General features: G+C 36.9%; 1 protein-coding gene across 1 annotated transcript in view; it reads right to left on the minus strand.

The window, feature by feature from the left end:
- The window catches only part of LOC143720913 (carbohydrate sulfotransferase 8), a 57712-nt gene extending 47228 nt beyond the window's left edge, over positions 1-10484 (minus strand). Inside the window, exon 1 of the mRNA XM_077210866.1 lies at positions 10251-10484. The gene's annotated coding sequence lies outside the window, so the exon portion shown is untranslated. The remainder of the gene's footprint in view (positions 1-10250) is intronic.
- Positions 10485-11516: the final 1032 nt, after the last annotated feature.

Raw genomic sequence — 11516 nt, forward strand, 5'->3', positions numbered from 1 at the left:
CCGAGAGCGGCCCGAAGCGGTGTGCAGTGTGCAGCGAAGTGTGCAGTGCAACACTTACCTGACTCCACTGAGCGGCAGGGGATACGTGAGAAGGCGGAAGACCGGGTCCTCGAACTGAATCTGGGTGCCAGCTGGCAAACAAGTGGAGGCTGAAGGGTGCAAGGCTTTGCAGAGGTGCAAGGCTTTGCCCCTTTTGCCGGGGCAGGATGTGCCGGATGGCCTCCATCTTCTTCTGGGCGGCAGAAAACTGCTGGGCAAAGTTCTCTACCACGTCACCGAATAGCCCGACCTTTGAAATGGGGGAGTCCCAGAACCGAACCTTGTTCGCTTCTCTCATGTCAGCCAGGTTGAGCCTTTTTGGGCTGTCATCTCTGGATCTGGCTCGGGCAAAGCTAGTCTCCCAGAGGGAGGCAGCGTAGCCGAGTCGTCATCTCCAATGGATGGACATCCTGGGCGGATTACCCGTCACTGTAATCCTCAGGTCACGCAGCCCAGACGGCACTCCAGGCTTCTTCTGGGGAGGTAACTCAGAAGGAACACCAGAGCGTGGTCTGGGGATGGGGACTCCACCCTCGCGTACGAAGGCGAGTCTCAACCTCAACACCGAGACGGTCATATACCCGCAATGGGAACATGACTCATCCACAAGAGCTGCCTCAGTGTGCTTTATGCCCAGACACGTGATACAACTCTTGTGACCGTCAGAGGGGGACAGAGCCCTACCGCACCCAGAAACTCACGGATAGAATGGCATCTTGAAAAAGACGCAAACTCACCCGTGTTTCCCTTCTATAATGGGACCCGTCACAAGCATCGGAGCACACAGGGAATGACCGCGGCAACACTAAATCAGCGAACTGAAATAGTGAAGTACTCACTTTTCCGCCCTCAACCAGCCATCAACACACACAAACACAGAAATCTGCGAGCTTCAAAGCTTCAAAGATCACCGCTGCACTGCACTGTAGAACCACCAGCACCGGGAGAGTCTCATTCCAGAAGAACACCGAGACACTTGCTCGTTAACAACAGCACTCTTAATGAGACAGAGTCTCAGAGACATCAAAACGATCGGCTCCGAAGCGGAAGACAACTAGCGCGTGCATCCACTTCCGTATTTATACCCACGCCGCGGGAGACGGAGTGTGTGATGCATTTCACGCACGCCAATGTGCATTGACTCGTTTTAACAGTACTCGAAGATGACAGGCTCCCTTGCGTGATTCAAATCAGTCGACACATCGACTACGTCGAACGTGAGTGACTGAAAGGGAACTGCTCTTCTGCCCACTTGCACATTTATCTTCTATATGTTACATCAAAGGGGAAGATAGTTTATCCTTAAAATATTCTCCAGCCCACTTCCTTAGGTATTACTGGAGTGAATGAAAGAGGTCTCATTATAGGGATTCTCTCACACTGAATAAAAATGATACTGCGGCATGCATGACTCACGGCTCATGCTTTGCAATCATACAGGGCTTTAGGATAGTGATTCCCAACAAGTGGTGTGCGTACACCATGGGTATTAAACCTATAAAAAAAGAAATTACGACTCTAATACAATACTTACAGAAAAAACGTAGATATATAATTAATAAATACATACAAATTAATAATAATTAAATCCTTTTAATCATCATTGTTATTCATTATATATATATACAGTATACATACATATATATATATATATATATATATACATACATATATATATGTTGATATATAATTAAATATTTTAATATTATAATGACCCTAAAAGTTTAATCCTATAGTCACAAATAATTTTTTATAATTTTTATTATTAATAATACTTCTACTATTACTAATAATGTATTCTTATTTAAAAAATTATATATTAAATAAAAAAGAACAAAAACTAATACAAATTCTATTTAACAACAATAAATCTTATGACTTTTTTTGTAATTAATTGCTTAACACTTTGAGTCACTTTTTAAGTTAGAAAAAATGCTAGTTTGTGTGGATGATGGAACATAAAAAGGTGGTCCCAAAAGGAATCTTACACTTTAGCTACTCTTAAAAAAGGCATGCATGTTTTACATATGTAACATGAGCATATTTTTCAGTAAATTAAGTTAGTAAGTTAGTTAGTATGACAAAAAGGTTGGGAACCACTATATTCAGTAAAAAAAAATATCCTGAATAAAAGGTTTTTGTCCAATCTTTCTCCGGTTGCAGTGGAAAAAAACATATTGATTCTTAGGCATGTGTGATATTAACCTACGTGGATTAATGGTTAGAGACCCGCCAAAGCCTTTTCATTTACAGATCACAGCATTTTTTCATTAAGTAAAGCGCTCCTAGAACATGATGGAGGAAGGGCTGTGATTACTTGGGGATCAAAGGAAGGATGGAGAGGAAGGTTAAACCTGGTCCTATGTGTACACAGACCCCTCATCCATCAGCGGCTTTCTGCATGGATATACTGAATAATCTGTAAAAAAGGGCATGAATCTGTAAAATCTTCTGAATTTCTTTCTCATCTCATCTCTAAAATCTATTCCCTCCCATTTTGGTTTCATATATCATATATATTACTGGCAGTGAATTTGCAGACAGTTCATTATAGGCTATATCTTATAATCCATAGCTGTCACCCATCAGTAATTACTTGCAGCACGTGATTGTTAAACTGGAATTTAGAGTGATCTGTTTATTACAAAATGACTTGTCATGAGGTACAGATGATCTTCATCAGTCATTAGGTTTCTGTGCGGTGTGAATCACCCATACAGATTAGGCTATGCATTATGTGGGAACCTTGAGAATTCAATATTACGTCTCATGCATTCAAATCTAAAAACATTTTTTTTAATAATATATAATATAATATGTACCATCAAAACTGTATATGTGAAAGGGGTTAATAACTTAGAATAATTCATTACCATTCACAACAAACTTGTTTGCCACCATGCATCACATAGACAATGGGATTTGGGAAATAAATTGCAATTAAATAATACATAAATATGATTTCACTTAGTCATTCATGTCCTCAGATCTGACAAATACAATATTTCAGACTCCATCCGATATAAATGTTTTAAAGAAACTTAACATCTTTACCAGTCCCATTTATTTTTTAATCAAATTAAGTATGGCGTCTAATTCAAATAATATGCAACCTGCTGAGTATTATTTCCCTGACGTCCTAAGAGACTCACTGCCATAGTAACCGGCCCCATGCAAGTCTCCAGATGCTACTGTCTTGCACTGCTCTCACTCAGGTCTTCTTATCATTCTACTACCCATTAAGCTTACTATGATTTTTCCAAGCAGGACATTTTCACATTCTTGTTGGTCTTAGAAACAATATGATGATATTTAGGGGTAGATTTGGTTCGATACACAATACTGATCTAACGATACAATACTCTCAGTTTTTTTAATTGTTCCTTCTAAGACAAATGACAAACATTTAACAAAAAGTATTGTTTATTAAAATGCTAAATTTGGTATTACATCAGGGGTGGACTTGAATAGACTTAGACTTGGTCCTTCTCCCCCATGCACCGGACAATGGCGACACCAGAATAAAAATATTCATGATTCTGCTTAGATAAAAATAGAATTATGTTAAACACACAAGCTTGCACCCTGTCCCATAGATTTAAAAAAAGTTTTAAATATTGTATTTTATTAATACTTATTTTACATTTATTATTAATAATTAATGGAAGATTAAATGTGTGACCTTCTGGGTTTACCACATATGATGCTAAATTAAATGTCTAAACGTTCATTTTAGGGGAACTATATACAATACATATTGTATCTCACATATCCGTGATACACATTGCCGCATTTTTGTGTTGCAATATATTGGGAAATTATATAAGATTACGCCCCTATGAATCCATCAGAATTTAAGAGTATTTGATAGTCACAATGTTTTTTTGATGTTGATCCAGTAATATGTCCTGCTTGGCCAAATCATGGTCGATTCACATGACTATCACCCAAGGAAACTCTCACTCAGGTCCTCTTCTGACGCTACAGGTTCTCGTCTCTTACCGAACTGCCTGCATGACACACAAAATGATCAGTGCTGACAGGTCAGTCATCATTGTGCCTTGCTCTCCCTCTCTCCTCTGTCATCCTGCGACCGGCCTTATGTTGTGACAGTGTAAATTACATCAGTCACTTCACTGGGGCGGACACACGCCTGGCCACTCATCCGATACACAACGAGGTACACTCTCTGCTTGCTCACAAAGTAATACCGACTCTGTTTTAACAGCTTGCGTTCTTTGCCTCTCACACGCAGATACGCACACAGCTCAGCACCATATGTTGACCTCCCTCACACATGAGGTGCTCTGGCCCCGGAGGGAAATAAATTACACACTTACTGTGCACACATTGGCACGCTTCTCCAAAATACAGATGTTTACTCGGGATGATCTTTAAACAACAGTTCCAGCAAGACTTTTCACATCCATCTTTCTCCTTAATGATGGCCAAAGCTCGCTGGCCCCTGACCATGATGTGTTTCTAAGAATATTGCCGTAAATGCTGGTCTAAGATCAGTTTCGACAACGCTAACCTGAGAAAGGAAAAGCTGACTCGAAATGACTTCAATGAAAAATTCAATGAACAAAAGGAGTGCATTTTGCGGATTAATCCATTGGTCCATTTTGCTGCTTAAGGTTAGACAGGTTTTTGTATTTACTCTTTATGTTGGTTGCCATTCCAATAACAGACAAAAAAATCACATTATGCTTGATCTTCAGTCGCTTAATTAATTAGCAATGTGATGTAATTTCTGAATTTACAATAAGGTTTCATCACTTAACGTACGTTAACTACTTCAGTTAGCATGAACTAAGAATGAACAATACTTTATACAGCATTTATTAATCTTAGTTAATGTTAATCTCAATGTTTACTAATACATTATTTAAATCAATAGTTGTATTTATTAACATTAGTAAATGCACTGTGAGCTAACATGAACAAACAATGAACAACTGTATTTTTATAAACTAATATTAACAAAGATTAATAAATACTAAATATAAATACAAGTATTGCTCATTTTTAGTTCATGTTAGTTAATACATTAACTAATGTTTACTAATGAGATCTTATTGTAAAGGTATCTACTGATTTAACTTAAAAATTCTTGAATCGAGGTTACCGAAAAGAATGGATCAAAAATGCTAATGATATACCTCAGATACTGTGCTAACGAGCTAAGGTTAATAAAAAGCAACTTTTCAACGCTCCTATTTACACTGTTAAGTATTCAGCAGGTGCAGAGTTATGTAAAGTCTTAAATAGGCATTGCCATATTATTTCTAGTGATCCTAAATTATCAGGTATTTAAAAAAAAGAATATAACAATATACTTGAATCTCCGTGACTTGCTTGTTTAATCTGAATTTAGTTATTAGTTATAGATTTAGCGTAATTAAACTAGGCATTCTGACTCTTCCCCTCGGTAATTATAGGTGTGGTAAATGTGCACACTGTTCTTTTACACATAGATGTAGGTTAATTATTTTAGTCATCCACACACTGGTCGTACTATTTTGATATGTGGCACTATTACCTGTTCCTCTACTCATATGATCTATCTTATTCTGTGTCCTTGTAGTCTTGCATATTTTGGGAAATCTTCTAGAACAATGCATACTTGTATTAGTAAACACAGTAGCAATATCAGAACCGGAGATATGCACAGCCCTGTAGAGTAACATTTCAGACAAGTTGGGCATAATGTCTGCTTTGCAATACATTGGTATAGTAAATGTAAAAAAAAAAGGTGATTATGAGAAGAAATTGTTACAAAGGTAATGTTTTTGGATTTAAACCAATACTTTGTCACCATTAGGACTGAATGAGGATTTTGATATTATAAGCCTACAGTGATTTATATATTTTTTGCATCTGCTGTTATTAAAGATTATTTTTTTATACTGCTTTATAAAATATTACAGCTTATGGGTAGAGTGTGGAATATTTTATGTAATATTATTGCAGTCTTTACCATTATGTAGATTGTTTTGTATATTTTGTTAATTGAAATGATCTTTTTTTGTTTTTTGTATGTTATGATTAAATTTTTTTGTGTGTGTCACATGATATGAATTATGTCACATGTTTTTCAGAGAGTGTCTAATTAAGGGGGACCTATTATTCCCCTGTTTACAAGATGTAATATAAGTCTCAGGTTTTCCTAGAATGTGTCTGTAAAAATTCAACTCAAAATACCCCACAGGTCATTTATTATACCATGTTGTAAATGCCCATTTTTGAGTGGAATGAAAAACATGCTGTTTTCATGCAAAAGTTATTTGGAGCTGTATTTTCAGTGTGGACATGTTTCCTTTTTCAATTATCATTATTTTGTTGCCACCCACATGAGCCCAATTAGGGTGCGTGGGATGTGTACACCTTCATTATATTTTTGATTCTTTTTTGGTCTGTCCCACCTCTCAACCTTCTTAACTGTATCTAACAATTCAAATATCATAATTTTGACATAATCCATAATCCAATATACTGTATTATTCCCTAACTGTGACACCTGAGAAGTAACATAATTTTGACCCTTTTAAAGCATGACAAGAAGACAAGTAAAAAATCTAAAGCTTTCGTACACATTACACAACATATTACAAAAAAACAACAGCAAAAAAACATGTTAAATTGCATAGATACTAACAAAAATTGCAATATTCACATAAAACGAATAGATATAATAAGCTCATAAAATAAATAGTTTGACCTGGTCAACAATTAAAATTTTCAGAAGGACCTAAGCACCTCTACTCACTGAAAATTTGTTGAAACATTTTTTTAAAGAATTTCTGGCCCAAAATGAATACCCTACTCATGGAAAGCGTTTAGATGAATTATTAAAGAATATCAGCGAAGACATTCACTGACACACCAGTCTTCATAGCTTTACCCTGCAGTTGGTTCACCCATCTCCTATGTCACCAGCCTATATACCAGTCAGACAGTTTGATGAGTGGATCTTTTGAATGTCAAACCCTCATCCTCTCAGGGCCTGACTAATCATAAAGAGTGAGAACTTGTCTTTTACCTTCTCTTGGAGCTTTCTGATTCTGTCCTTGACATTCAGACAGCAGACTCTGTCATGAGGCACACAGAGGAATACTGTGTGTGGGTGTGAGGTGTGTGAGGCTGAAGAGCTCAAGCTCAAGTGTGTGTGTGTGTTTTTAAATTATTCAATTATTTAACCAATAAAAAGCATTTAAAAGAGGTTGTTACTAAACCATTGGCTCCTCAAACTGTCAGTCAAACCTCTTAGCTCTTTCCCGCCTCCATGTAGATTGTACTGCACCCGCGCACAGTTCGAAGATCCCTGCTTGTTTGCAATGCAAGGGTAAATAAAGAAATGATGTTTGCATAAGTACAGCGTTTTCTTTAGTCAAGAAACACTATGTCCATACTCCATAATTAAAAGCAAACGTTTTTTTTTTTTGTATTTGAAGAGCGGAGAATAGTCTTTGTCGTTGCTGTGTAGTTGAAGCAAATATAGCCTATTATTTGTGCAAAGCGTTTCATTTTTTGTATCATGAAATTTTGATCGTGAGATTTCAACAACAAGAAAACTATCAAATGAATATCTTCTACGCTGATAAAAACTTAATGCGATGCACGTGCTGCCTCAGATGCGGATGTTCCGGTGACAGACAAAACATGTCATTCGCTGGTCAAAAACCTTGTAGGCTATTTTTATATAGTGGTTTGCCATGGGATTTTATACTTATGAAAACTGTGCCGTGGCAAAAAAAAGGTTGGGAAACACTGGTCTAATGTCTACGAATCTAACCAAACATCAGATTAAAATACTATATGCAGGACTATTACTGGTAGTATATATTTGATCTACATGTCCACAGGCTCAACTAAAGCACATATTACACCTCAATAGATTGTAACAGTCGGGTTCCGGAAGTAAAAACATTCATTTTCTCCATAAGGAAATTAATTTTGAACAACAACTTATAAACCTTTAAAGACAGACCTACTATGAGCTAAGAGGTATTTAATAGATGCTATCTGATTCCGTTGAAACTGTCAGTCCGCATTATTTCATCTTATTTTTTAAAATAGGCTAATTGTGTTTAACAGCAGAATTCCTGGTTTAAAACTACATTACCCATGATGCTGTACAGAAAATTCCACCAATCAAATAGTACAAAAAAGCTAAATGTCTCATTTGCCCCGCCCACTACCATGAAGCACTGCAAAAGGCATAGGCTTAATTGAGTCAGTCTCCCTACGCATTATATCAATATTAGTTTAATAATTCTCCATCAATTTTTATTTGATCGCTGTTTGCGATGCTTCATGGGATTGTAGCTGTTCGGCGTGGTTCATTAAAACGTGTTAACGAAGTCTTTTTTGAAGTCCCTTTTAAAAGCACTTATGCAGACCTGCAAAAATAAGCTGCAAAAGAGAGGGCTAATTCAAAACGTATGCATCACAAACATATTTACAATGTATGATGAAAAACTACAAGGATCCCGTCATCTTAAACGTTCCGTGCGTGCAGTCGACATCCAAACCAGATTTCTGTCCTTAAGTGGTTGTTTTAAAATGTTAGGGCTCTCTGCGGCCTCCACAAACAGCAAACATCCATTAGTATAATGCTAAAACATGCATGAGTCCCACAAGTATTATTTCCACAAAATTAAGGAGGCCATTATATAGCAATTTCTATGGCAGCAAAAGTAAAAATAACCCTTCATATAGAACAGGGTGAAATACAGGCAGAATTGTTACGAGATAAAATTATTAGATGATGACCAAATGCTGGGCAGCCGATCAAATTGATACCCTTGGGAGGAAAAAGAAGAGCTCTTACATTCATAATTTACTCACTGGGTGAATAGTTGATAGAACAGATTAAAGATTCAACTTAAAATTCTTTTTAAATTGTTAAAAGAGACATACATTTAGTAGATGTGCCATGTAAAAAGTGAATATTCTGGGTTAAGCTCAATCGACAGCAATGAAAGTGAATGGTGCCAATGCGTAAATGATACTGTTTCAACAGTATAGCCAGCCACTAGACGTAAAAAAAATATGTGTTAAAATTCATTTAAAATGCTCAAATAACGTTAATAAATTATCAAATTTACAGCTCAAATAAAACACGGTTTAACATAAGAATAAAGAGGTTCTGTACATTTTTAAGTTAAAATTATTTTTGAAAGACTTTCAGGATGATCTGTGACACTGCAGATGTACAGGATACAAACTGACTGGCCAAATAATTGTTGCGATGTTGCGATATCAACAACCCCTTCGTTTATTATTGTCATTTGGAAAAACGAGTAGCGTTTTCTAGCATGCTAGAAAGTCTTGTCCTCTGAGCACATCCATTTCTTAACTAGAAGCTGGTAGGGGCATGTCTCCATCCTATTTATAGCCTGCCGAGAAATAATTCAAAGGAATCAGAGTGAAGATCTCTTAAATCTTCCCTTTCAGAGTCCTACACACAGAATGAAAAAGGAGAATGTCTCTTTCTCCCTCAAAAGCCATCTGTATGAGACAGTGCAGCACACCTCTGAAAAGGTGTGAGTTATATCCTGAACATCACAGTGATGGATGTGGCATCTGTTGGAGAGACAGAACAGCACACATGGCGCTGGTTTCTAACTGTGACGGGCAATAAAAAAATTGAAGCTCTATTTCCAAAAGAACTTCCTATAGTGAATTAAAATACATGCTGGAATAAGAACTAAATGCTCTTAAAGGGACAGTTCACTTTTTTATTGTGCACATACAGTATAGACATGTTAAGGAGAATGACAGCCTCAGTCACCATTCACATTCATTTTATGAGAGCAAAAATGAAAAGATGAATGACTGGCCCCTTTTTGTGCATTTTTTGCAGAAGAAAGTCATATGTAGGCTAATTTACTCATCTTTGAAACTATCCCTTTAAATCATTTGAAAATAAGTCAATAAATAAAAAACATTTAAAAAACACTGAATTGCTGATAATTAATCTTTTAAAGTTCAGCTTTGAACCCCGTCTTGTTCAATTCATTAAAGTGACATTCATCATTTCCACTTTAACAAAATATCGAATGAGGCAACTTCACCTCCGCAGTCCAGACTCGGACACATGCACTTTATTACCTCTTTGAAGCTCAAATTTCTCGCCAGAGAACCTAATTCCACTATTTCCTCTAGGACTAAACACGAAAAAAACCGTTAGCACATGCAACACTTACCTCAACAATCTTCATATGTCTCAAATGTGCCGCTGTAGGCGCTCCGTTTGTGCTGTCTGAATTCAACGGTTTCAATTTCAGTGCCGAGTTAGTAACTGAACCATGGCACGTATATAAAACGTAGCCCGCGATGAAATGCCTATCTGCGGTCGGAGTGTAACTTTAAAGCGATTGGCAGCGGTGTTTGGTGAGATATGAATGGTACGACTCGCGCTCGTGTGTGTGTTGGGCGTGCGTGCGCATCCTGTGCTTCTATTCTCGCGCGCTCTCTAGGGACACCGATGCTGCTGCTGATATTGCCAAGCAACAGCTTCTGTAATAACCCATCAAAGTCTGACGAAGCTCAAGTTAGGTATGCTTTATAACAGACGCTCACGGTTGAACTGTCATTCATAGTTAGAATGGATGATGGAGAGATCTCAATAATATAGTGAGGTCATCATATGGCTTATTTGGGTAATAACTTCTTTCATTAATGTCACTTACAATCATTATGGGACATAGCTTTGCTATGCAGCATGTTTTCATGTTCCCGTTATGTAGCCTATGTTTTAATATACTGGAATCTTTTTTTAAACTCACAGTTTTTTAAAGATAGAACCCATATTAGTTAGTTTTCCCCATATATTTATTTATACAATTAGGAGAATTTTATAAATAATTTTGCTATTTGGTTTGAGGCTATGTTGCCATTTTTGGCATGCTCCTTTCTAAAATGAAAAATGCCCCGTGTTTCTTTATTTTCTCTAATCAAAATGTTTCAAATCCTGGGTTGCCAAACCCAATCCTGGGTTGCATGAACATTTAATTTAAGTCTATATAACACAATGCTGATTAACCTTTCTCTTGTCGATCAAATTTTATTTATGACATTATTTTGTCTATTGACTTCAGCAACTCCAAAACAATACACTTCCATCGTCAAATGGATTAAATGATGTACCGGAGGCGGTTGTGCTATTTATCCTGAAGGCACATATTGATTACTTTATAAATTACTGTCAGCTTACATTATTTCATTTCTTCACTGTCACCATAAGATATTGCCTACTTTTCCATACAGCAATACATTTCACCTCGCTGCCCACAAGATAACCAATTGTTTTTTATTCACTGCAGAAATACACAAAAGAATATTGATCTTATGATTCAGGTCTCCTTGTTGCTCTATCCCCACATCCCTGGAATGTCTTCGCCAGTCGAAAATGAAAGGCAATATGGGACATTCTGTTCCAAGGTCCTTTACTTACACATAACCATTGACAT

Source organism: Siphateles boraxobius, unplaced genomic scaffold, assembly GCF_051911475.1.
Source record: "Siphateles boraxobius isolate OS27281-9 unplaced genomic scaffold, OSU_SipBor_1 65, whole genome shotgun sequence".
In the NCBI taxonomy this organism is placed as follows: domain Eukaryota; kingdom Metazoa; phylum Chordata; class Actinopteri; order Cypriniformes; family Leuciscidae; genus Siphateles; species Siphateles boraxobius.